This window comes from Callorhinus ursinus, unplaced genomic scaffold (genome assembly GCF_003265705.2).
Source record: "Callorhinus ursinus isolate GAN/ISIS: 27379988/994484 unplaced genomic scaffold, GSC_fseal_2.0 scaffold17, whole genome shotgun sequence".
NCBI classification, from domain to species: Eukaryota; Metazoa; Chordata; class Mammalia; order Carnivora; family Otariidae; genus Callorhinus; species Callorhinus ursinus.
In genome coordinates, this window is record NW_027397079.1 from 13,471,979 (window position 1) to 13,496,888 (window position 24,910).

The following is a 24,910-nucleotide window of genomic DNA, read 5'->3' on the forward strand; positions in this document are numbered from 1 at the left end:
AAATGAATACTATTAAAGATTTACCACTTATTAAGCATCAGTTATGATTCAAGCATCCTGCTAAATGTCCCAAGTATATTATTTTTCTGTAACTCTCACAAGAACTCTGCAGAGGTTGGTTTAGCCTTATTTTCAAATGAGAAAAGTGAATCACAAATGCCTGAGGTTACAGGAAGTGTAGGAAGCAGGCTGGTTTGCCTCTAAGGTCATCGTTCTTCAGCTTTTCAAATCTCCTTGGAATATGGGTAGTAGTGAAGATACAGAGTCTAGTTAAGTTATGCTTTTGGAATCTTTATGGGTCTGGCATTTATGAATGGTTTCTCTTATAAATAGTTGCATATGAGTCGCTATGGAGAAAGAAAGAAAAAGGGAGGAAGATGGGAGGAAGGAAGGAAAGAAGGAAGCAAAGAAAGAAACAAAGAAACAAAGAAAGAACAAATGGAAGGAGCAGACAGACATGGTCTCAGACCTTAAGGAATTTACAGTTTCCCTACCTGAGTTTTCTCCTTCCTCCTAAAGAACATGCATTTCCCAAGGGGAAATGAGGACATTGGACAAATCTTTTATGAGCACCAACAACATGCCAAAACCTGTACGTCTAAATCAAGGCTGAGGATATTCCCTGGCTTCATCAGCTAAACCTCCTCTCCTTTCTATGTGTCCTAGCTCTGTCAACGACACCATCATCTTCTTAATCAACCTGTTTTGTGACTTTATTGTTGTCTTGGACTATACTCTGTCCAATATCTCACGAACGAATGCATGTTGTTGACCTAACTGCTTTTGTGTACTTCACATAGATGTTTCGCCTTTTACCCATTCTATCCATTCTCCATGCCTTACACACTAGGGATAAACACTTTTTTCTAACAGATTTGTTAGTGTCCGCATTAATAGCATATGAGAGTCCTTCCAGCGGACACTGATGACTTCCTGGTGTGTGATGAGGTCTGGGTCACGGTTCTGTCAGAATGTCTGGGCCAGGGTGATCTTCCTGGACAGACAGGCATACTGACTTTCTCTGGTGTCTTTATCTTAAATCTAAGGCCTCTGTTCTGTATATGCCAGAGGAAGTTAGCTCTCAGCAACAAGGACGGTGAAGCAGATATTTGTGGCAGAGTCAACACTGGACAGAGTGTGGGGAGTGCCCTATTGGTCAGAGGGATAGACAGACTTGGGCCTTGGCTACTTCCATCACTTACTAGCTGTGTAACTTTTAAGTTTATTCCCTTGACAAATAATAATTGACCACACACTCTGTACCAAGTCATTTTCTGGGGGGTACAGTGGTGATCAAACAGACATGGCCCCCGACTCAGTGATATTTACTTGGAGTGGAAGGCAATAGATACAGGCAAGTAAACAACAAAATAAGATTATTTCAGATACTAGTAGGGGTTATTAAAAAAATTGAGTGATGAGATAGAGAATGTGGTGAGGAAATGGGAAACACTGAATTTCCATTTGGGAGTAAGAAAGGCCCTATAGAGGTGAAATGTTAGAGCATGGCCATGGGGATCTGCCCGGAAAAGATTGAGGAGCACAGTGTGGAGGTCAGAGGAGCAGTAAATGCAAAGTCCGAGGAGCAGAAAGTTGAGATCTCATCAGCAGACCTTGTAAGTCATGGAAAGGGATTGGATTTGTACTAAGGCATGACGGGGAATGCCATCGGCAGGGTTGAAGGAGAGGCATGACACGATGTGATTTTATTAGAGAAATATGCCTGTGTGTGCTGTAAGAAGGATGGATGGAAACAATGGGCCCAATTAGCCAGTTGTAACAAAGAGTTGTCTCCTCAAGCCAGGACCTCCCAAGAGCTGAAACAGAAACCAGTAATTCTGATTGCACGGTGTACTCAACTACTTTGGAATATCTGAAGTATTGTTTATTATTATTTATGACATAATTCATTAGAAGTATTTAATCAGGGCATATATTTTAAGGTGCAATAATTTCGATTTAGATTTCTCACAAAGTCAACCCAAATACCTGGGAAGATTTATGTGCTTTACTCTCTGTCTTACTCTTAACTTCGGAGAGGTTGTAGAAAAATTTGAGAGGGTGGGGATCCTATACTTTGGGCCTAAAACTGGCCATTTCCAAACGACACTGGTGAGACAGATCAGATATTGTGAAACACTTGGCCGAATTGACAGGGTTTTGGAATATAGGTGAGGTTCAGTGGGGTGGAATCCAGCCGACAACCAAAAAAGAATTCTTGAGACATCTTTGGTGCAAATAGGTGGTTTATTAAAGCAGGGGGACAGGAGTCTTGGGCAGAAAGAACTGCTGCCCCAGGGGTTGTGAGGGGTGGCTGATTATATACTGTGCAGTTGGGGGAGGTAAGGAAAAGGGAGATTTCAAGAGAACTTTCATATGCTAAGGAAGACCTACAAGATACCTACATGATATCGGAGCCCTTACCATTGTCAAGTTAAGGTTGTTTTTCCCTCTCTAGCAAGGCATTAACATTAAGATAGTTGGGAGATTCCTGGAAGAATGTCACACATGTCCCACCCAGGAGTGGGGGGTGGGAGGAGGTTGCAGGGTGTCAGCTTATGCTTGCTCTTCAGCCAGCCTTGTGCTCCCTCATCAGTATCCATCAGTAACTACCCATCGCGTGCCTCCATAACATGCGCGATACTGTGCTGAGAATGTGGGAGACACACAGCCTCTACAAGGAAGTACAAAATAGATGCCTACTCACAGGGAGCCTGCAGTCTCACACAGAACCTGCCTGCATTAGTTGACCCGGTAACCTGCCTGCTGTGACCCAGAGCAACGCTAGAGGACGCAACGGAGTAAAGCCGAGAAATGGACGAGGGGAACACCTTAGGCGGTGAACAGCTTGAGGAAATAACAGGAAAAGAAGGAGGCATAGAGTCTTTTCAAAGGCAATTGAGTCGTCTGGAGCAGAGAATTCACGGGGCCCACCGCATTATAAGGGAAGAGTGGGAAATGAGGGCAGAAAAGAAAATTGGAACCAGATTGTAAAGGGAGCTTAATGCCTGGCCAAGGAATGTGGACTTTGTACTGTTGGTATTGAACAGCTATTGAAGGATTTTGAGCAAAGGAGTGACATGCCGAAAAGGTATTTGGGAAGATTAGTCCGACCACCATCTGCATCTGCAGGAAGACAGGAGGGGAGCCGATCTGGAGGCAGTTGCTGTAGGTGATCTGGCGATGAGCCGTGTTTTGATTGTGTTGGTTCTAGGTTTTAACAGAGTAGACTAATTTTATGAGTGTGTCAAAAATCCTCCTCATTTGTGCTTAGACTGTGAATTCTCTGATGATGTGCTGGGTTTTTATCAAGAAGTGTTCTTTCTATATAATTAAAATGAATATTCCCCTTCTAGAAAAATTACTCACCCTTTTCTCCATTCTTTTCTTGATTAATAGTGACAAGCTAAGTAAGAACTGACAAGGAAATAGTAAAAGAGTAGGAAATTATGAAAACAAGTGAATGTTTTGCTAAGGAAATGTTTATTACTGTGGTTCTCATCAGTATGAGTTAATTACAGGCTCTCAACAAATATCCCATTGTGAACTCAGAGGTGCAATATGTTTTATTTGAGAAAGTGAAATAGCGATTTCCTTTCCAGTATTCAGTTGTGTTTCCTGCTATTTTAAGACTACTCAGTGGTACCAATATACTTTGACAACCAATTATCCCAGCATGTCTTTGCCGTGTATCTTAACTACAATGCTTTTTAAATTCTTAAATTGCAAAAACAGAATTCTATCTTAATTGATCAGATGTGCAACTAGAGTGGCCTGAACACTATTTGTGTAATATCTGAATAAATTAACCGGCTTACAGGAGCAGAAACAAACAAACAAACAAGCAAAAAAAGAACACCTGTTAGAGTAAGACATACTTTCTTTGAGGCTAGTATTTACATATTTCCCCCCAGACTTTCTCTTTTCCAGTGTCTTGACTCTTGGGGAAAGATGATGACACGTCGTCCTTGAGTTCTCGCCATGCTGAAGAATATACTGAACCATAGACTATCTCTCGGAGTTCATAATCTGATTTACTGAGGCCAGTAGCCTTCGGACTCGTAGAGTTACAAGCATTCCAAACCTTAGACTTGGCCCATATCAACTTATTCTGGCAAACCTGGTTCAAAGAATAGCATGGTACACATTCTACAAGCAAAAGGTGACTTTACAGAGTAAGAATTCTCCATGTGAATGTTGCGCTCACTCCTGTTAACTACAATTCATTGTTTAAAACTGATGTCTATGATTGATTTAGGCACGGGGCCATTGCCTAATTTACTTTGGTTTGATATTTTTTTCTTCACCCTCCAACTGGCTTCTCCAGGGGAGGAAAGTCAGACAGTAGTTACTGCACTGGAAAGAAAAGATAAGCTGAACGCCTTGGAATGCATTTTTCTAACACTCCGACGCCAAGTGTTACATGACTGTATCAAATTTCTTTAGACTTTGATAATGAGAAACAGACAATTCCATAGAAAATACAACCAAGAGATTTGCAGTAATAGAGGATTTCAGAAATACACATGGCTCTAAATGGCACTAAGATTATGTGCTTTAGAGTTCTCAATCTTTTGTTTTTTCCATGTTTGAGTAGGCACTATGGTTGATTATCAGGTTGAAGAAGGGCAGAGGGCCTACCTGCTGATTATAAATGTGCATGTGTGTAAAATTTTCACACATAATATAATATTTCAAAGTTATTTTTATGGAGGCTCAGGGGTCCCAGAACTTAAACAAAACTGCTGATCATTGGCTCCAAGAAATACTTAGGAGGAATCATAGCTTTTTTTTTTTTTAACATCATATAGAGTCATTTGCAGACTTTTGGGCTACAGATCACATAATGTTTATTTATTCAGCTGGCTTTAGAGATTTGAGGAATATTTGGAGACACACGAGTCTTTGCCTTGCTCAATAAAAAGTATGCTCAAAGGTATAGCTACAGAATTTTTTTATACAAACGGTTCTCACAAGCAGAGGTTGATATTGACAAAAACGTAACTTTAAAATTAAGAAGAAAACTAAACACTCCCAGAAAAAAAATTTGTCCAGCATTGTCTTTCTTAAGCAATCTTTGGCAGACCTTACGTCCTGAGATCTTACTATAATGCTTGAAAATACAAGCATTCTTTCTGTTCTTTCACAAGAACATTGTAAACAATATTTACATTATTCTACTATGATCATCTCCAACAAACAGGACCTGGTTCACCTTCTAAGAACAATCATTTAACAGAAGATGTGTAATTTTGTTGGTATTAGTAGAGATTTATGTCGCAGAGTCAACTCATTCTTTTCTATGAAAGAAGGGGGAATAAATATTTCATAGCTATAGCTTTTGAGGACCATTCCGCCTTTCAATCTTGAGGCAGACTTTCAATGTATATGCCAATCAGAAGTCTTTAACAAATGTAAAATGCATCCTGTCTGCTTGTCTTTGAAAAATATAAGGATCTCAAGATGCACCTGAAATATTCATTATGTGGACACTATTCCTAGCAGAGCTGGAACTTGCTGAGTGTTTCAGGCGCTGCTTATTTATTCAGATTTTTCTTTCTTTTTCCTTTCTTCCATGCTCCTAATAATTCCTTAATTTATGACTTGTCAAAAAGTCTTTATAATTTAGCTACGTAACTAAATTTATTGACGGTACTTATCATCACAGTTTTATTTGGTTAGCTTAACGATGGTTTAGTGGAAGAATACTTTTTGTACCATGAATCATTTCTGTTTCTTTTGCTTCTGTTTCTCTTCTTTTTCTTTTAACTTACCTGTCCCTATCAGTTAAAGAAAGCAATGAAATTATCCCTTCTATGAGTTTCTCTGTTAACATCTGATTAATATAGGGGAATTTCATGGACAGTAAGAAGATTAATTTGCACAGTTTGCCAGTGTGATAGTTATACTTTGCTTTGAGCCTCTGTGACAAACGTGCCCAGAAATTGAATCCATGACCCAATCTTCTGATCCATGCTCACCTCTCCAGGATTGATTTATCTTTGTTTTGAGTGAAAACTATTACATTTTATGTTAAGGTTTAAGACTTTTTCATAAAAGAAAGTGATGTTATTTGATAAGGCATTTAAAAGCAAAGTCCTTTAAAAGGATTCCTTAGAGAAAAAGTAGGTATGTAATTCAGCATTAAAGGGATCAGGGCAATGTCCTTTAATTACACAAATTCCCTTACACACAGGCACACACATACACACACATACTCACACTCCTCTATAAATACTAGACTGGGAAGAACTGCATGTAAAAGAGCTTAGGATCATAGAAGACCACAAGCTAATGTTAGTTTGCCATATACTACTATATTTCTTGTGAAGTGCAGTAAAACATTTAAATTTTCAGTGAATCATTTCATTTTTTTCTGATGAGGCACTAAAAAATATATTATCAATTTCCCTTTTCCATCTTTTTTTTTTCCTATACCAGTGCTTTCTTTTGGTCATCTCAATTTGAGCTTCTTTCAAACTTCATAAACAGAAATGCCTCCTTGCAGAGAACATATATGTATCCATATGTATGTATATGCAAAGCTTTGTCATAGACCAAACTGCTGTGAGAAGCAAGTCACAAAGGGGGAAAACTGAAACACTTGGGGGAGCCTTATGATATACTAGGCACTACAGTAGATAACTTTTTACATGTTTTCTCAAAAAATGGAATAAAATAGATTTTTTTAATTGTTACTTCATTATATTATATATGCAACTGCATTATATTACTTTTATTATTGTTACCTCATTATTTTGGTTACTGAATTACCATTTCCAGTTTGGAGCAATAGACCTCTGTTTCCAGAAGAATAAAACGTAAGAAACATGAAATGGAACCAAATGAATTTAATTTGTTTGTAGAGCAGTATGTTTCATAAGAATATCTCAGTTCCCAACCAAGTTACTGTAGGGATAGGTACAGGTACAAACAAAGGAAATTTAGCCCCGACACCAGGAAGGATGTTCATGTGAATAATGTAGCTCAGAAATATGTCATGAAAAATGTTGGTAAGTTTTTGATACTTCTATGGAAAACTATACAACTGTATTTATGGGCTGATTTAGATACACTGTTGCCTAGATGACTTTTTTTATTATTTTTTATTGTTAGGTTAATCATCATATATTACATCATTAGTTTTTGATGTAGTGTTCCATAATTCATTGTTTGTGCATAACACACAGTGCTCCATGCAGAATGTACCCTCTTTAATACCCATCACCAGGCTAACCCATCCCCCTACCCTCCTCCTCTCTAGAACCCTCAGTTTGTTTTTCAGAGTCCATCTTCTCCCATGGTTCATCTCCCCCTCTGACTTACTCCCCTTCATTCTTCCCCTCCTGCTATCTTCTTCTTTTTCTTTTTTCTTAACATATGATGCATTATTTGTTTCAGAAGTACAGATCTGTGATTCAACAGTCTTGCACAATTTACAGCACTCACCATAGCACATACCCTCCCCAATGTCTATACCCAGCTACCCCATCCCTCCCACCCCCCCACCACTCCAGCAACACTCAGTTTGTTTCCTGAGATTAAGAATTCCTCATATCAGTGAGGTCATATGATACATGTCTTTCTCTGATTGACTTATTTCACTCAGCATAACGCCCTCCAGTTCCATCCACGTCATTGCAAATGGCAAGATCTCATTCCTTTTGATGGCTGCATAATATTGCATTCTGTGTATATACCACAACTTCTTTATCCATTCATCTGTTGATAGACATCTGGGCTCTTTCCACAGTTTGGCTATTGTAGACATTGCTGCTATAAACATTGGGGTGCACGTACCCCTTCGGATCCCTACATTTGTATCTTTGGGGTAAATACCCAGTAGTGCAATTGCTAGATCGTATGGTAGCTCTATTTTCAGCTTTTTGAGGAACCTCCATACTGTTTTCCAGAGGGGTTGCACCAGCTTGCATTCCCACCCAACAGTGTAGGAGGGTTCCCCTTTCTCCACATCCCCGCCAACATCTGTCATTTCCTGACTTGTTAATTTTAGCCATTCTGACTGGTGTGAGGTGGTATCTCATTGAGGTTTTGATTTGGATTTCCCTGATGCCGAGCGATGTTGAGCACTTTTTCATGTGTCTGTAGGCCATTTGGATGTCTTCTTTGGAAAAATGGCTGTTCATGTCTTCTGCCCATTTCTTGATTGGATTATTTGTTCCTTGGGTGTTGAGTTTGATAAGTTCTTTATAGATTTTGGATACTAGCCCTTTATCTGATATGTCGTTTGCAAATATTTTCTCCCATTCTGTCGGTTGTCTTTTGGTTTTGTGCACTGTTTCTTTTGCTGTGCAAAAACTTTTTATCTTGATGAAATCCCAATAGTTCATTTTTGCCCTTGCTTCCCTTGCCTTTGGCGATATTTCTAGGAAGAAGTTGCTGCGGCTGAGGTCGAAGAGGTTGCTACCTGTGTTCTCCTTTAGGATTTGGATGGACTCCTGTCTCACGTTTAGGTCTTTCAACCATTTGGAGTCTATTTTTGTGTGTGGTGTAAGGAAATGGTCCAGTTTCATTCTTCTGCATGTGGCTGTCCAATTTCCCCAACACCATTTGTTGAAGAGACTGTCTTTTTGCCATTGGAAATTCTTTCCTGCTTTGTCAAAGATAAGTTGACCATAGAGTTGAGGGTCCATTTCTGGGCTCTCAATTCTGTTCCATTGAACTATGGGTCTCTTTTTGTGCCAGTACCATACTGTCTTGATGATGACAGCTTTGTAATAGAGCTGGAAGTCCGGAATTGTGATGCCGCCAGCTTTGCTTTTCTTTTTCAACATTCCTCTGGCTATTCGGGGTCTCTTCTGGTTCCATACAAATTTTAGGATTATTTGTTCCATTTCTTTGAAAAAAGTGGATGGTATTTTGATGGGGATTGCATTGAATGTGTAGATTGCTCTAGGTAGCATTGACAACTTCACAGTGTTTGTTCTTCCAATCCATGAGCATGGAACGTTTTTCCATTTCTTGTGTCTTCTTCAATTTCTTTCATGAGTATTTTATAGTTTTCTGAGTACAGATCCTTTGCCTCTTTGGTTAAATTTATTCCTAGGTATCTTATGGTTTTGGGTGCAATTGTAAATGGGATCGACTCCTTGATTTGTCTCTCTTCTGTCTTGCTGTTGTTGTATAGGAATGCCACTGATTTCTGTGCATTGATTTTATATCCTGCTACTTTACTGAATTCCTGTATGAGTTCTAGCAGTTTTGGGGTGGAGTCTTTTGGGTTTTCCACATACAGTATCATATCATCTACAAAGAGTGAGAGTTTGACTTCCTCTTTGCTGATTTGGATGCCTTTGATTTTTTTTGTTGTCTGATTGCTGTGGCTAGGACTTCTAATACTATGTTGAATAGCAGTGGTGAGAGTGGACATCCCTGCTGCATTCCTGACCTTAGGGGGAAAGCTCTCAGCTTTTCCCCATTGAGAATGATATTCGCTGTAGGTTTTTCATAGATGGCTTTTATGATATTGAGGTATGTACCCTCTATCCCTATACTCTGAAGAGTTTTGATCAAGAAAGGATGCTGTACTTTGTCAAATGCTTTTTCTGCATCTATTGAGAGGATCCTATGATTCTTGTTCTTTCTTTTGTTAATGTATTGTATCACGTTGATTGATTTGCGGATGTTGAACCAACCTTGCAGCCCAGGGATAAATCCCACTCGGTCGTGGTGAATAATCCTTTTAATGTACTGTTGGATCCTATTGGCTAGTATCTTGGTGAGAATTTTTGCATCCAAGTTCATCAAGGATATTGGTCTGTAATTCTCCTTTTTGATGGGGTCTTTGTCTGGTTTGGGGATCAAGGTAATGGTGGCCTCATAAAATGAGTTTGGAAGTTTTCCTTCCATTTCTATTTTTTGAAACAGTTTCAGAAGAATAGGTATTAATTCTTCTTTAAATGTCTGATAGAATTCCCCTGAGAAGCCATCTGGCCCTGGGCTTTTGTTTGCTGGGAGATTTTTGATGACTGCTTCAATTTCCTTAGTGGTTATAGGTTTGTTCAGGTTTTCTATTTCTTCCTGGTTCAATTTTGGTAGTTGATACTTCTCTAGGAATGCACCCATTTCTTCCAGGTTATCTAATTTGCTGGCATAGAGTTGCTCATAATATGTTCTGATAATTGTTTGTATTTCTTTGGTGTTGGTTGTGATCTCTCCTCTTTCATTCATGATTTTGTTGATTTGGGTCATTTCTCTTTTCTTTTGGATAAGTCTGGCCAGGGGTTTATCAATCTTGTTAATTCTTTCAAAGAACCAGCTCCTAGGTTGGTTGATCTGTTCTACTGTTCTTTTGGTTTCTCTTTCATTGATTTCTGCTCTGATCTTTATTATTTCTCTTCTCCTGCAGGGTTTAGGCTTTATTTGCTGTTCTTTCTCCAGCTCCTTTAGGTGTAGGGTTAGGTTGTGTATTTGAGACCTTTCTTGTTTCTGGAGAAAGGCTTGTATTGCTATATACTTTCCTCTCAGGACTGCCTTTGCTGTATCCCAAAGATTTTGAACAGTTGTGTTTTCATTTTCATTGGTTTCCATGAATTTTTTTAATTCTTCTTTAATTTCCTGCTTGACCCATTCATTCTTGAGTAGGATGCTCTTTAGCCTCCATGTATTTGAGTTCTTTCTGACTTTCCTCTTGTGATTGAGTTCTGGTTTCAAAGCATTGTGGTCTGAAAATATGCAGAGAATAATCCCAATCTTTTGGTACCGGTTGAGACCTGATTTATGACCTAGGATGTGATCAATTCTGAAGAATGTTCCATGGGCACTAGAGAAGAATGTGTATTCCGTTGCTTTGGGATGGAATGTTCTGAATATGTCTGTGAAGTCCATTTGGTCCACTGTGTCATTTAAAGTCTTTATTTCCTTGTTGATCTTTTGCTTAGATGATCTGTCCATTTCAGTCAGGGGGGTGTTAAAGTCCCCCACTATTATTGTATTGTTGTCAATGTGTTTCTTTGCTTTTGTTATTCATTGCCTTATATAATTGGCTGCTCCCATGTGAGGGGCATAGATATTTACAATTGTTAGATCTTCTTGTTGGATAGACCCTTCAAGTAGGATATAGTGTCCTTCCTCATCTCTTATTACAGTCTTTGTTTTAAAATCTAATTTGTCTGATATAAAGATTGCCACCCCAGCTTTCTTTTGGTGTCCATTAGCATGGTAAATGGTTTTCCACCCCCTCACTTTCAATCTGGGGGTGTCTTTGGGTCTAAAATGAGTCCTTTGCAGACAGCATATTGATGGGTCTTGTTTTTTTAATCCAGTCTGATAGCCTGTGTCTTTTGATTGGGGCATTGAGCCCATTTACATTCAGGGTAACTATTGAAAGGTATGAATTTAGTGCCATTGTATTGCCTGTAAGGTGACTGTTACTGTATATTGTCTGTGTTCCTTTCTGATCTATGCTGCTTTTAGGCTCTCTCTTTGCTTAGAGGACCCCTTTTAATATTTCTTGGAGGGCTGGTTTCGTGTTTGCAAATTCCTTTAGTTTTTGTTTGTTCTGGAAGCTTTTTATCTCTCCTTCTATTTTCGATGACAGACTAGCTGGATATAGTATTCTTGGCTGCATATTTTTCTCGTTTAGTGCTCTGAAGATATCTTGCCAGTCCTTTCTGGCCTGCCAGGTCTCTGTGGATAGGTCTGTTGCCAATCTAATATTTCTACCATTGTAGGTTACATACATCTTCTCTCGAGCTGCTTTCAGGATTTTCTCTTTGTCTGAGACTCGTAAGTATTACTATTAGATGTCAGGGTGTTGACCTATTATTATTGATTTTGAGAGGGGTTCTCTGTGCCTCCTGGATTTTGATGCCTGTTTCCTTCCTCACATTAGGGAAGTTCTCTGCTATTATTTGCTCCAATATACCTTCTGCCCCTCTCTCTCTTCTTCTGGTATCCCAATTATTCTATCACTTATCTCTCGAATTCTGCCCTCGTGATCCTGTAGTTGTTTCTCTCTCTTTTTCTCATCCTCTTTATTTTACATCATTTGGTCTTCTATATTGCTGATTCTCTCTTCTGCCTCATTTATCCTACAAGTTAGTGCCCCCAGTTTTGATTGTACCTCATCAATTGCCTTTTTGATTTCGACTTGGTTAGATTTTAGTTCTTTTATTTCTGCAGAAAGGTTTCTCTAATAACTTCCATGCTTTTTTCAAGCCCAGCTAGTATCTTTAAAGTCATGATTCTGAACTCTAGGTCCGACATCGTACTAATGTCCGTATTGAGTAGGTCCCTGGCTGACGGTACTAACTCTTGTTCTTTTTGCTGAGGTGATTTTTTTCATCTTGTCATTTTGTCCAGAGGAGAACAGATGAATGAGAGAATAAAATGCTAACAGATTAACAACGTCCCCAGCAAATATACTATATACAAATCAGAAAAGACGTGAAACCAGGGGAAAAGAAAGGGAAAGAAAGAGAAAGTAAAAAGAAAAAAAAAAAGATAAAAACAAAAACAGAACAATACCAAAAAAGGAGAATATGATCAAATATGATCAGGCTAGTGCATAGATCAGTGCCACACACTAGATTTTGGGTGTATTTTGGTCTGTTAGAAAAAAGTGCCTCCTAAAATTTTAAAGGAAGAAAGACATATATGTACAAAATAAGAGTTGATACAATGAAGGGATGGAAGATGACTGTAAAGATGAAAATTATAAAAGATTTTATAAAAGGAATTGATAAGTTGTTTGAAAAAAGAAAGAAGATTAAAAAAAAAAAAAGAAAAAAGGGAGAAAATGTGACCAGGCAGGAGACTAGAACAAAGCCATACTCTAGTGATTTAGGGTATATTTTGATCTGTTAGAAGAAACTGTACCTCAAAATTTTAAAGAGCAAACAACTTATATATATATATATGCCAAAAATAAGGGTAACTACTATGAAGGGATAAAATATGACTCTAAAAATGAAAAATAAAAAAAAATTTTTTAAAGGGGTTGAGAAGATGTTGGTTGAAAAAGGGATAAAGAAAAATAAAAAAAAAAACAGTTAAAAAATTAACTTTGATGAACTAATGAATCATGGTAAAAAAAAAAAAAAGCCATGAATTCTATGTGCAGTATTCCCCTAGCGCTGGAGTTCTCCCGTTCTCCTTGATCGGTAAACTTGGTCTTGGCTTGCTGGCCGTTCGTGCTGATCTTCTGGGGGAGGGCCTGTTGCCATGGTTCCCAAATGTCTTTGCCGGAGGCGGAATTGCCCCGCCCTTGTCGGTCCGGGCTAAGGAAGCTGCTCCGGTTTGCTCTCAGGAGCTTTTGTTCCCTGCAAGCTCTCGGTACAGCTTTGGAGGACCAGGGCGAAAATGGTGGCCTCCCAATCTCCACCCAGAGGAGCTGAGAACTCGGGGCCCCGCCCCTCAGTGCGCCCCCAGAGAAAAGCAGTCACTCCCGTGTCCCCGGTCTCCGGCCGCACTCCGCGCTCACCCGGCCTGTGATCGAGGGTTTCTATCTCTGACACCTGACCCCGTCGTTGTCTCCAAACCCAGCAGATCCCTGCGGTGCGCTTCCGCGCCGCTCCTCCCGGGGGAGGAAGGGGAGTCTCCCCGGCTCTGCCGCTTGTTGGGTCCCTGCTGGAGGAGCCGTGCCCCGACTGGGCCGCGGATCACGGTTTATGGCAACCCCGAGCTGAGAGCCCGCGCCTCGGCTCCGTCTCTGCAGCCGGCTTTCCCGCTCCGATACCTGGGAGCTCTGCCGCACTCAGGCACCCCCGGTCTTTCTGTGACCCCGAGGGTCCTGGGACCACCCTGTCCCAGGAGGATTTCACCTCCCGCTTAGCCACTGGAGCGACGTCCCTCCGCGGAGCCGACTTCTAAAAGGTCCGATTTTGTGCTCCGCGGCTCTAGCACTTGCCAGAAGCGGCCGACGGAGGCCCCTCCCCCGCCGTCTGTCCTCCCGAATATCACCTCGGATTCCCTTCTCCGCACGTCCTACCTTCCAGTAAGTGGTCGCTTCTCTGTTCAGAGAGTTGTTGCTACTCTCCTTTTCGGTCTCCTGTTGAATTCGTAGGTGTTCAGAATGGTTTGATCCCTATTCAGCTGAATTCCTGAGACCAGACGAAATCTAGGTCTCCTACTCCTCCGCCATCTTGCTCTAGATGACTTTTTTTGATACTACTTTAACCCTGGTTTCACACTTCTAGAAGCTGAAAAGAATTGGAGGTCAGAAAAAAAATTAACCGTTCAGCTAAAAATATTAATTTCACCAATGCAAAGATGAATTAAATTCCTTCTATGACAGTATTTGTTCTTTTGTTTGATTGTTTGTCTTTTTAGCTGAACACTCATACTTCTTCAAAGAACTGTAAGCAATGCATTTTTAACACAATCACAATGACTCTGTTACTTTCATGAAAATTTATTAATGCTGACTACAAAATAAGAATGTCAAAGACATAGTAAATATCATGCATAAAAAGCATAAAGAAATGCTGCATTGGTTTGAGGACAAATAGGAAACATAATTCACATTCTGAGTAGAAAATGAATTTCTAGTAACGTTAGGCAAAAACAAATTATGGGCAAAATGCTAATGGTCCTCATGATACCTACATAAGAAGGCAAAATTGAAACAAATTTTGGTCCTCTGTGATGTACAAACAAGGCTGACCCTTTGGAAGACATCAAGTGATCGCCGGCCCTTGACATCGTTCCTCGGGTACCTAGCCCCCCGAGCTTCTCTCCTGGATCCAGGCATCTACAAGTACTTGGTCACAAACAGGAATTGTTATTTTAAGTCCCTGCTCATGAAACTTTTTCTGCCCTCATTTCCATCCTTTTATGGCAGTGGTGCTCAAATCTTTTGACCATGGTCCACTTACGGATTTATATATCCCAGTCTATTTCTACTCTTCAGAAGAAAAAGACCCAATAATAATAATAATAATAAATAGTGGAGAGGGACAAAATAACAGTTAATATATTACCAACATAGCAATTATACAACAAACAAATGCTGAACAAATATCATGGCAGGTGGTAATGTTACAAATACATTAACTCATATCAAGACCAATTCAAAAGAGTAGTATTAACAGTATTATTAAGAATAGTAGTAACCACATATCCTTTCCCAGATTTCGGGAATTCTAACAATTTTCATGTGAACATGAATAGCAGGAGCATTGCAAGGCATTGAGTTGCAGTCAAATGGTTTTATGGAATACTAATTTAGAGTTCTCAATTAATTCTGGTGACATGCTAATATTAGTTTACGAGTAGTACCTTCTAGCAACTCAGCAAATACTAGTGAGTATCCGTTAATCTCTATGAAATTGCATATTATTCAGCTCTAGGAGTCAAAGATGAGTTTTCTATCCATCAGGCTGAACTTTGAAGTTCCACAGAAGTCCATAGGGCATGCTTTGAGCTTTAGGGCCCCAACATCAGCTCACTGATAATGAGCTGATAGAGTTTGAGGCTTTCCCAGATAGAGATTACATTTTCACCCTTGTTCTCTAGGGTGCTAATGACTATAAAGTTGAAAGCCCCAGGCTACCAAAAAGAAAAAAATGGGGGGGCTTTGGGGGGGTGGTAGTGAGAAAGAAAGAAAAGGAAAACAGAGAGAAAAGGAGAGAAAGTTGTATCTTAGTAAGCCACAGAGATATGTCTGACCTTGAAAAAACATCTTCTAATTGGGCCCTTATTAGGCCACAAACTGGGGAACCAGTACAGGGAACGATTAAAGTTAACAGCAATATAGTCACTGGTCAAATCAGCCAGGATATTGATTAGGATCAAATTAAATAGAGGGAGATCTGATAGGAAGAAGATGTATCAGGAATGATTCGAGATGGTGGGTAAACTGCCTTTATAGGTTTGAAGTCTGAGATCCTAGAGCCCTAATTTCCAGACGGGAAATCTCAATATGTAGAGATTCCTTAACTGCAGCAAGTTGCTCTGACTCGTTTAAGTCAGTGTTTTTCAGAAGGCATTATCCTTTTCCCGAGACTTTGAATTATCAATGCCAAATTATTGGGCTACTTCTGCCATTTATTTTTCTTCACTTGCTCTACGGTGAGTTGATCCTGTGACTGTTAGGGCTCTGATGACATCTACTTGTCTGAACATGTCAAACCATCTGTACAAAGTGATTTCAAGTGTGTTCTAATGTGAGATTACTATTTTTTTGTCCTGTTATAATTTCTAATTGACCCTATTCAAGTATTACCAGCGTCCATATACACACATCTTTCATCCATGTGTGGACTTACAAATGGGAACATGACTTAATAGATTTCACCTGAGCTATAAAGTAAGCTGTGTTGGCCGTTGATTAGCAATGTGTTGTTTGGATATCAGCTTGGAGCTTGGGATTTAGATCTTACTTCCTGTTGTCAGGAGTTGTTGTTATTCTATCGATACATGTTTAAAGGAAAGATTTGTCTTGAACATTATAGATTTTATTTCCAAGGAAGCCAAGGACAAATGTTTAATACGGTTATTGGTTATTTTTTCCTTCCTTCCTTCTTCTTCTTCCCTTTTTTTGTTGTTCTTGATGATGATGGCTTTGAAGGAGACAAGGGGTCAATAAGACATAAAATGCATTATTTGGAGTAGGTTTTAGACAGTCTAGATGTTCTGATAAAAATTCTAGTTTAGTTGACCCTGAATGCTCTTTGTGTTTGATCTTGGACACCCTGACAGTAACGTCATCCACATACTTACACAGAAGATGGTAAAAATAAGGGGTTGAAGCCTTGCTAAAGCACTTTCCTTATTGATAAAATTGGCAGTGACCTTAATCAGTGACTCTCTAAGCTTTTTAGCAGTGACAGAAATAACCATTTCTTTCCACTCCGTCTATTTTCATCATAGACACTTTTTCCTGTGATCTTCAGATATGATACATGTCCCTATGTTTGTAGAGCTTTAGAAATCTGGTTGCTTCACTCTTCTATTTGTATTCTGATTCTTACCAGAATCTTCCCAAATATAAGGTTAAAGAGACTTAATTGGAAAAAAAAAAACTCAGAATGTAGAAAAATTATGTCAATAAACATAGAAATTCATAAGTTTAAGGCCATTTAAAATAATCGGTTTGGTTACCACTGTTTTTAAACCTGCACAGAATATGTATTGCTCTAAGTTATATATGCTATATCCACTTTTTTAAATCCCTAGATCTTGGTTATCTTCTAAGTATTTGTAAGGCATTTAAAATTACTGAAAGCCGGGGCGCCTGGGTGGCTCAGTTGGTTAAGCGACTGCCTTCGGCTCAGGTCATGATCCTGGAGTCCCAGGATCGAGTCCCACATTGGGGTCCCTGCTCGGCGAGGAGCGTGCTTCTCCCTCTGACCCTCCCCCCTCTCATGTGCTCTCTCTGTCTCTGTCTCTCACTCTCTCAAAATAAATGAATAAATCTTTAAAAAAAAATAAAATAAAATAAAATTACTGAAAGCCAAAAATAGTTTTTGCAAGGGTAAAGTTAATAGTAAATGATTATTTTAATTCACTTGATATTTGGAAACCATAATCTTGATTACATGGCTAACCTCAGTAGCACCCTTTAGTAATTACTCCCCACCAATTAACATGCTATTTCTATCTTCTGTAATTTTCAAGAAATCAAGGCTGTTAACTATACACTCTAGATAAGTCACCCAAGTTACAGTCAATCTGGAAGTTTCTAACACCCTCATGATTAACTCTCTGGTGATCAGGCGTATGTCAGTCTAATTCATGATTTGTATGGATGGAACAATCCCACAACTATCCCACTATTGAGTTATTTATTTTATAGATGCTCGCTTGGGTTATCTTTTGGCATATAATTACAAAAACAAAAATCCTATAATTTTAAGACAATGAGACAATGAGAACTCACTGAAACTACATATCTACTACATATTTACAATTGATAACTTTAGGAATGACTATATTTTAAATTAATTACGCTGCCCTGTGAACCCCAGGAAGGTTAAGTCCTGAATCACTGTGTAATGTTCAAGATCAGTCTGATGGAGAGGCTGCTTTCCAGGAAAGAGAGCTATGGTTCAGCAGTGATATTAAGTGCTCGGACCGGATAAGAAAATAATTAATATATTCTCTAAAATTATATAATTACGAGCAATGAAAGATTGATATTATCAGTATATCAAGATTGCAACCAAAAGCTATTGTGTTTACCTTGATATTTTTTTTAAGATTTTTTTTTTAATTTATTCATTTAACCGAGATACAGAGAGAGAGAGAACATGAGCTGGGGAGAGGGGAAGAGGGAGAGGGAGAGGGAGAAGCAGACTCCCTGCTGAGCCAGGAGCCCGATGCGGGGCTCGATCCCAGGACTCCAGGATCATGACCTGAGCCAAAGGCAGACGCTTAACCATCTGAACCACCCAGGCACCCCGTGTTTACCTTGATATTAACAGGACTCTTAATGGAGGATGCTTTAAATATGATGTTTGAGTAAATAAAAATAACATGTTGAAAAAGTCAGTGGTAATCATTATCAATATTAAAAAATATGTATTTGCATTTTTTTTTTCAGAAGTCATAGCAACCACAAACAGGAAAATCTCCTTCAAACATAGTTGGTCAATATCTCTGACTGTCTGTCTATGCTGGCCACTAATTGTAAAGAGCCAGCGATACCCTTTGGGCATAATAAAGGAAGCTCTATGAAAAAGGAAACTGACAGAGGTTACCCGCAGTGCTACTCAGGGACCTAGCAAGAAAGGTACAGAGCTCCAAACAAGAGGCATCATGGTCTTAGTGGAGAAAGCATGTTCCTCAGACTCCACCAAGTTAAGCTTCAAAACAGGGAAAGCATCAGCGACTTCACAGAACTGTTGTGGGGACGAAGTACACTGCATGTGCCCAACATCTACCAACGCCTGACACAACACATGTGCCATGTTCTCATGAGTTCATTTCTTTCTGTGCTACCCATTGCTCTCTGTATGATTGTTCTTGAGTAACAGAAGGTCAGGCTTAGAGAAGAATAGTCAGTGGTCCTCTAGAATGCTAATGGCATTTAAATGTCTTTGCAACTGGCACATTTAGAAGTTTACTTAGGCCAGTCACCATATTTGTTTTTGCTGAGCACCGGATAAACAGTATCTGTCTAACACAGTGCCAGGGGCATAGCTGATGTGCAATAAATCTTTGCTCAATGAACAAATAAATGGGAACCATGGAATTTTCTCATAGAAATAATCTTAGATGATATGACTGGATTCTTGTGCCAGATGATAAAATGTACAGAGCCAATAAGATAACTAGGAAAGAGTATTTAATCAGCACAGCTATAGAGTGAGGCCCACATGTTTTATGTGGAAACACATTTAAGTTTCTTCCATTGGAAATCCAAACTGAGGAGCTCATAGCTCCTCCCAAATGCAGTGGAACCAACGACTTCCTCTCCCAGCCATTTCCAGTAGTCACGTGAGAAGCAGAGCTCCTCCAGTGCCAAGCTACTTGTGCCAATTTGTAAAACCCAAGGGCCTGACTCCAGAAAGAAGAATAGCATCATTCTCCTATAACTGCAGTCTTTGGGGTCACAAATGACCAATGAATCCCTAAACCTAAATGGGGAATTGGCTTGTCCCCACCCCACCCTCTGCCATGGCGCTATGTACCACCTCCCCCACCATCCCAGGCTCTCAATGGGACATCTGATAACCAGGAATGGAAGACATGGAGTGTCAGTTACTTAAATTGTAAAGCATAAGCTGTGGACCTGTGTGTTCCACAACATAAAAACCCAATTTTTCATCAATTTAGAGACAATAAAGAAATGTAACAGAAATCTACTTCCTACTTGCTCCAGCTCAGGATGCTCCAGCAAGCCCCAGGATGGCACCCTAGTATGGGACTTGGATCTTAATTGGAGAATTGTGTAGAGATCAAGAGAATTAGTGAACAGTAGTTCCAACTCTGACCAGGAGAAAAAGCACTGATCAGCGCTGGCTTTGGGAAGCGTGACCTTTGGCAAATTCCTTAAATTTTCTCATGTTCAGCTACCTCCTATGTAATATTTGGGTAAAAATAGGGCTTGCCTTATAAGGTTGTTATGGAGAGTAAATGAACTAATCCTGGGGCGCCTGGGTGGCTCAGTCGGTTAAGCGTCTGTCTTTGGCTCAGGTCATGATTTCAGGATCCTGGGATCGAGTCCCACGTCGGGCTCCCTGCTCATTGGGGAGCCTGCTTCTCCCTCTCCCTCTGCTTGCTGCTCCCCTGCCTGTGCTCTCTGTCTCTCAAATATATAAATAAAATCTTAAAAAAAAATAAATGAACTAATGCTCATAAAACACTTAGTACTAACATGCTCAATAAACATGAACTCATCACTTCGCGGCTGTCTCTAGGGTTCCATGTCCAAATATATCCACGTTGTGGGGAAGAGTCACAGTGCTGGGGGAGGATAAAACACTTTAATCACCTGCAGGGACCACTATCCACTGAATTTAATCGTTTGCAGAGGTCCTTGATGTGCTAAGAAAATCTAAGAGTGCCATTTCCTGGAAATAACTACCTACCAGAGCAGATCATGCCCTCGTGCAAGGTGATTTGCAAAATTTTTAACAACTGGTATGGCTCAGGCACAAGTACAGATATTGGCTGTAAAATCTGGTGCTGATGTTTGCGTGCAATGGCCAAATATTAGGTCAGCTTCCATCGCCCCACAATTTTCATCATCAACCTTAAATACCTTGCGCCTAACCAACTCAATAAACAAAAGAAATAAACCACTTTTTCGTATTAGCCCTGATTGAAATTTCAGAGCATTCTGCTCTTGAGCACAGTGTCCTCCACAAAATTTTTTCTCTTCCTTCCTGTTTCCTCTCCGATTGCTTCCTCGCTTACCTTTTCCTTTCCGGTAAATGTGACTGAGTCTGTCCCTATCCCTCCCTCGCTGTACTCTAACTCCCTCCCTGGGTGACTGCATCTAACGCCATTGTTTCGTGATCACTTCTCTGAGACTCTTAATTGTTTACCTCTGACTGTTGGACCTCATTGGTTTCTCTGCTACCCACTCCCAAAGAAACAGCTCGCCACACGTTGTAAGAATCTTTTGGATTGGCTTGTCCTGATGAGCTGGGAGCTTCATGAGGCCTGGGCTCCCATCTTGCTTTTTCACAGCTGAATCCCTGAGTCTAGCTAGTGCCTTGGTCGTTGCAACTGACGGCCTCTAGGCCTGGATTCACTGATTCCAAATCCTCTGAAAATGTTCCCCCGTGAAACAAATGCATTCAGCTCCCCTGCCCCTTTTCCATTATGTTCAAACTCCGTACTTGGTCATTTTGTCTCGTTTACCTGGATTGCCCTCCCCATCCATTCTTCCCTGTTCCAGCTCCTTCCCACCATCTTTGAGAAATCATATTCTTTCTTGAGGATCAGCTTAAGCCCCACCTCCTCCGCAAAGTTTACCCAGTCTCCCTCTTGGAAGTAACCTCCTGATTCCCATAACATTTGATCTATTCCTCTTTCATGGTATTCACAAGTTTGGCACATTTTTATACTTCTTTACCTCATTTCTCCTGTACCACCTGGTACGTGCAAAGATACTTAGCAATTGCTTGTTACATGAGTGGTTAGGTGAATGAGTTATCATTTTATAGTGATATATACATTATGGTATAATGTGTACAGTGATAGTGAAATAAATACAGCAATTTTTCTATTTATCCTGTTTCTCCAGGTTTGTAAGACAACCAGCGTCTTTGCTTGGCAACGCTAATGAGCAATCTGATAGAAAATTGAAGGAGAACACACCTTTTTGGTAAGTAACATTTAAATTTTAAATCTGTAATCAAAATGTTGCATCTAATGTTGCATCTCCATTTTGTTTAAAGCCCTATTTTATACATTTTTAAAAATATTCTGCTGTATTTTCTTGGAGATTAGAAGAATTGATGAGGAAAGCTTTCAAGAAAATCATTATCTATTATAGACACTAGCATGCAACCTTTCATTTTTGACACAATGCTGAAGTGATTCCATATAGTCATGGAAGGAATTGATGTTTTTGTATAAATTTTATTGAAGTATAACATTCAGAAAAACGTGCAGGTTGTAAGTGCACAGCTCGATGAATTGTCACTATGTGAACACATCCATAAAACAGGACACAGTTAAGAAACAGAATGTTACCAGCACCCCAGTAAATCCCCCCAACCCTGTGCCCTTTTTAACATTCGCCCTGCCCCCACCTTTCCCCCATCCTCAGCAAAGTTAATTATCCTCATGACTTCCAACACTGCGAATTAGCTTCCCCTGTTTTTAAATGTTAGGTGAATAAAAGGACTATCTTTTTAGATGACTTAAAAATAAAGACAAAATTGAAAAAGTGAGCAGGAAGGCCAAGTGATTTTTCTATTTATGTAACAGCTGTTTTTCCAGATAATTTGACAGCTAATTGGAGTCATTGCTTTTATTCTTAAGTCTAGAAAATATCACCTGTTTTAATTGTGGGTCACTGCTGATTAAGCACTCCACTCGGGTTTTTCCTCATATTTGTGCTTAATAAATTATAGCCTGCTCAAGATCAGGAAAGGTATTCATCACATCAAATGTTTACAGCAACTGTCTTTTATAATTAGAGCAAAAGATTTTCTTTTAGCATTGACTGATTAAATTGATAATTAACGTAGGATGAAGATTTTGCACGGTTTCTCAAAGGAACCAAGAAAACAGATAGAGGTACACTTAGATCAGCTAAAGGCTTAATGACACATTTGTTAAAGGCGTTATTGTATTTAGCATAATAAATGAGAAATGGAATCACATTTATTTCAAGAGAGATAACTGCCTTTCCAGTTATCTATTCAAGGAAAGGCCTTACTAAGAGTCTCCTAATCTCTGTTAATTTTCAGGCATCTTCCCAAGAAATCGTAATTAAACCTTAACACTTCAACTGTTTCACTTAATGATTTAGATAGTATCTTATTGATCAAGATCCTGGAGACAAAAATATTAGAGTTTCTACCTAGCCTACATTTCCCAAAAAACTGTCACTGCTTGATTTCTTGTATACTGTTATTAAATGTCATGACTTGTGCTACTTAATTAATTTTCATTTTAGGGCAATTGGTGCTGCTTTTAAAAATAATTTCTGTAATTCAAATCTTTTTTTCTTACCTTTAGTGTCATTAATTATCTGCATATTTTATCTAATCTTGTCCAGTATATATCATTTATCTGTTATCCAGAGAAACTTCTTGACCAGCTCCTAAATTTTAAGGATACACTCCAGTTTAGAGAGACCTGGAGTCTTCTATATACCTCCATCAGCTCAACCTGTTCTTGAACATGTACTTAATTGTCTTTAATTATGTGCATTTTGCATATATGAAAACCATTTAAAGTAATACTTCCTAACCATCTTACTTAAAACACTTCAGTGGTTTTTCTATTTATTTTAAAGAATATGTATGTTATAAAGTATTTACAGAGTTGAAAGATTAAAATTGGCATAAAAAAATGCAATTCGGTAAGATCTCAACTTTTTAAAATGTTGGGAATTATAAAAATAGCTACTTGGTATATGTTCCATTCAGTTATTAATATGCATTAAGTGTAAATAAAAAAAAAAAGGAGTTCTTTCTGTCGTAAAGACAGGGTTGATCCCTAACCACTCTCCCTCACCAGTACGTTTCTATCTGGAGATAGCTTTTGGCTACCCTTGAACTTCATTTAAATGTGGTCGTGCAATGTGTGTGCTTTTCTGCTTCTGGCTTCTTTCGTTCAATGTAATGTTTTTGAGTCTCATCCCTGTTGCTTAGTTTAAAAGTAGTTTAAGTTCACACTTTTTTTTTCTTTTACTCTTCAGTAGTATTTCATTAAATTAATATACTGCTATATTTATTTTTATCATTTTCTCATTGGGCATTCGGGTTGTTTCCAAGTTTTACATGTTATGAATAAAGCTGTTACAAACATTTCTGTAAAAGTCTTTTGTGGCCATATGTATTCATTTCTCTTGGAATAATATCAAAAAATGGATTTCTGGGTCATGGAGGAGGTGTGTTTTTAGCCTTAGAACAGACTGCTCAACAATGCTTCAAAGACTTTGTCCCATTTTACACTCCCACCAGAAATATATGAGAGCTCCATTTGTCCCAAATCTTTACCAACATTTGATGTTATTACTCTTCTGAGTTTTAGCTTTTTTGTGATCTCACTGTGGCTTTAATCTGTATTACCTTTGTGATTAGTGGTGTAGGCACACTTTTATGTGTTTGTTAGACATCTGTATATCTCCTTTTCTTTTGAAGTGTCTATTTCAGTTGTTTGCCCATTAGCTGTGTTTGCCTGATTTGTGGGAGTTTTTAAATATGTTTTGGAAATAAGACATTTGTTAGATTTTATGTACAGTGAATCTTTTCACTCAGTGTGTGGCTTGTCTGTTTTCTTAACTATCTCTTTTGATAAACAGGTGCTTTTATTTTGATGAATTAGTCACTTTTTTTCTTTTATGGTTGGTGCTTTCTGTGTCCTTTCTAAGAAATATTTGCCAACATCAAATTTGAACTCATTATAGTTTTGGTTCTTACATTTGGATTTATGATGATCTTGAATTAATTTTTGTGCATGGTTTGAGGTAGGGGTTGAGATGTATTTTTTTCACATTTTTATGCAATGATTCCAGCACAATTTATTGAAAAAATAATTCCTTCCCAAATTGAGTCGCTTTGGCACTTTAGTGAAAATTGATTGATCATATCTATTTCTGAACTATTTATTTCATTGCTCTGTTTCATTATCTCTATACCAATACCATACTATCTTGAATAGTGTAGTATTGAAATCAGGTAATGTAAGGCCTCCAATTGTGTTATCCTTTTTCAAGATTGTTTTAGCTACTTTAGATCCTTTATAGTTGGATTTATATTTTAAAATGAACTAGTAAATTTGTACAAAGAAGGAAAAAAGGAAAGAAAGGAAAGGAAAG

The 24,910-nt window shown here is 38.9% G+C and overlaps 1 protein-coding gene across 1 annotated transcript in view; it reads left to right on the top strand.

Annotated features, from left to right (window-relative positions):
* The window catches only part of TENM3 (teneurin transmembrane protein 3), a 1,496,942-nt gene that overhangs the window by 620,947 nt on the left and 851,085 nt on the right, over positions 1 to 24,910 (top strand). The window contains exon 4 of the mRNA XM_073902279.1: positions 21,659 to 21,739. The gene's annotated coding sequence lies outside the window, so the exon portion shown is untranslated. The remainder of the gene's footprint in view (positions 1 to 21,658; positions 21,740 to 24,910) is intronic.